Raw genomic sequence first — 2,803 nt, 5'->3', positions numbered from 1 at the left:
CTATCTATCTATCTATCTATCTATCTATCTATCTATCTATCTATCTATCTATCTACCTATCTATCTATCTCTATTGTCTGTCTTACTTTTTCTGGTGTCACAAAGACATAATATGAAAGCGCAAGCACCGGCATATAAAAAGAAAAACGCTTGGACAGAAGTGAAACATTCCACTTGGATACAGCAACGGAGGGGGGGGGGGGAGTGGCAGGAATTTTACAAAAACAACAACAAACACAACAGCAAAACAAAAAACAATATTAACAACAACAACAACAACAACAACAGTAACAACTTGAGGTTGAAAAAAATCTAGAGCTTGAACTTATAAGTTACGATGATAAAAGGTATACTTTGCTTATCTTCCATTGAAAGAAATAGTTCGTGGTGGGTTTTTTTCTAAAGAATGCTAGACTCCGCTGACCTACCCATCGAGTTGCCTGACCTTCTCAGCTGATACGCAAGACGTTGGTGATGCACTTGACGGATTACGCCTGTAAAAGGTCAGAATGAAATGAAGTCTTACTAGCATTTACGAAAGGCCCCATCGCTTTTCACACTGTTAAAGGTTTCAATTTAGTAGTAACTTTCTGACCTGCCGTACGCTACCGCCCACATCAAAGCAAGCCAGATGTCCTGGCAAGGGTTATCGTGGGCACAAATGTTATGTTTGTCCTGTCGCTCAGCGTGCCATCCGCTGGCCTTTCGTGACTGATCTGATGTATTTAATTAAAGGCGATAATTAAACTGTGTCAAAGGGCATTAAGCTAAAGAACGAGTGGGATATGGGACAAGAGAACGGTTTTACGGTTGAGGTAGTCTTTGTGGCAGGTTGAGATTGCGATCAATAGAAATTTCCTCTACATTTGAGATCTGATGCTACAACTGGGAGGAAGGAAAGTCACCAGGGAAATTTTAGCTCAAGAAGAAAGCAACACATATTGTAACTTTTGTTTCAGTTGTGAAGGATAGCTTAGTAATCGGGGTGGACCCTTTCGCACTTTCGGTAAGTACTGGGGTGCTTTAGCAAAGCTTATTGGGAAATGAAATAATTACAAGTTCGCATGATCTTAATTTATTTTCTGCCTGTCTTTCTGCCTCGCCAGAGGAAGAAAAATTGATTTACAGAATGTTTGTATAACATGACAAGTCCACTGATGGAGATGGAGAATAATTGACGAAACCAATATGCTTGCTCAGGATACTTGGGTTGAAAGACGGGTCCTCTGTGTACACAAATTCATCACAGCTGAGGGTAGTCGTCGTTTTTTTAAATAATGCTTCACAAAAAATGTCGACCGCAGTGCTAAAATACTGTAGCCTATTTTTTTTTTGTAATGTAAACTTTAAAAAAAAATTTTTTTTTAGTTCATAAGTGAAGAGGACACATTACATCACATATTTTATGGTAGTAGAGGGCCGGATGTCTTCTATCGGAAGTTTGTCGACAGGTCAACAAGTTGAGGTTATTCGTTTCCATGAAGTAATGTTATCAAATCTTTTTCTGTGATTGCTGTTCAAAAGTGTTTAGTTGAAACGTAAATATGTCAGTGTAACTTTATCAAAACAAAAGAAAAAAATCTTTTGACTTATCGATAGGCACATGTCTATATTATTTACAACTCTTTGTATACAGCAGAAATTGAGAATGGATGTCAAAAGTGTCGCTATATGACGTCACTTGAACTGATCTCATTGGCCACAGCAGGAGTCTCAAGTCACCTTAACTTTTAATTTTTATAATGTTTTGAGAAATATTCTTCTCTGTGGATGCATCTATCGTCGTCAGACTTTGACGGACGAACCATTGTTATTATGATGCCACTGACTGCGAATTAATTTTTGACAATATAAGGGACAGTGGAAGAACGTTTTTTGAATATTATGATTTAAGCTCGAGGTCTTATAACTATAACCTAATCTCTTTCTTTGAATTTTCAAAGCGAACAGGCTCTTAGATCTAACAGAAAATGGACACAAGTGAACGTCAAATGGAATTTTCCTACTTTGTACATATTCTCGACACATAATGTTTGATGTAAAACTGACAAACTAGCTACAATGCTGTCTTGACAGTCATATGTTGTTTTTATCAATGACCTATGAAGAACAAAGATTCTTTTCCTATACAAGTGGCATTTCCTCTGACCCATGGGTAGTGTTTTGTAAACGTAATTTCAGGGCGGTACATCTACATGTAATACAACTTACAGTATTGCTCATGCCATGCTCTCGCTCTCTTCAAAAACAATGATGAAGTTTTCTGTAGAATGGAGACAAATTCGATATATTCATTCTGAAAAAAAAAATGCTTTTCCACGAGTCATGATCATTGCTTTTGCTTCCGAAAGACTTGTTCAGACGATTATGCAAAATTATCCTGGAAACGTGAGGAAGAAGAACATTAAGTGTTGACACAACTAGAAAAGTAGGCCCCCTTAGAGCAGCCACGTGATATTCTAGTTGGGTTTTTTTTTTATTAGCAAATGTTTTACGACCCTCGTAACTGCATAACGTCATATGAGCGCGCGTGACCGATCAAACGTTTTCAGTTGGTAGGACATTTTGAATTTTGTCCGAGTGGAGGCCGAAGCCTACTTATATCGATTTTAGACCACCAAGGGATCTTTAACGGGCCTAACTTGCACAAGGGACCTCAGAGATTTTTCGCCCTAGAAGGCTAGGTGTAGATCTTTTCTACCATAAGATCAGGGATGTGGCTGAAAGACAGCAGTAAGAAGGAACTAATGAGTAGCAGTAGAAAGGCTGCAGAAAGGACCAGAAGCCCTGAGGAGGGGGCAAA

General features: G+C 38.5%; 1 protein-coding gene across 1 annotated transcript in view; it reads left to right on the top strand.

Annotated features, from left to right (window-relative positions):
- The first annotated feature begins 797 nt into the window (after positions 1 to 797).
- Positions 798 to 2,803, top strand: part of LOC101863537 (adhesive plaque matrix protein) — a 9,880-nt gene continuing 7,874 nt past the window's right edge. The window contains exon 1 of the mRNA XM_005107193.2: positions 798 to 1,006. The gene's annotated coding sequence lies outside the window, so the exon portion shown is untranslated. The remainder of the gene's footprint in view (positions 1,007 to 2,803) is intronic.

Source organism: Aplysia californica, unplaced genomic scaffold (assembly GCF_000002075.1).
Source record: "Aplysia californica isolate F4 #8 unplaced genomic scaffold, AplCal3.0 scaffold00584, whole genome shotgun sequence".
Classification (NCBI taxonomy): Eukaryota; Metazoa; Mollusca; class Gastropoda; order Aplysiida; family Aplysiidae; genus Aplysia; species Aplysia californica.
The sequence above is the reverse complement of the archived record's forward strand: the minus strand, read 5'-3'. Positions and strand labels throughout refer to the sequence as shown.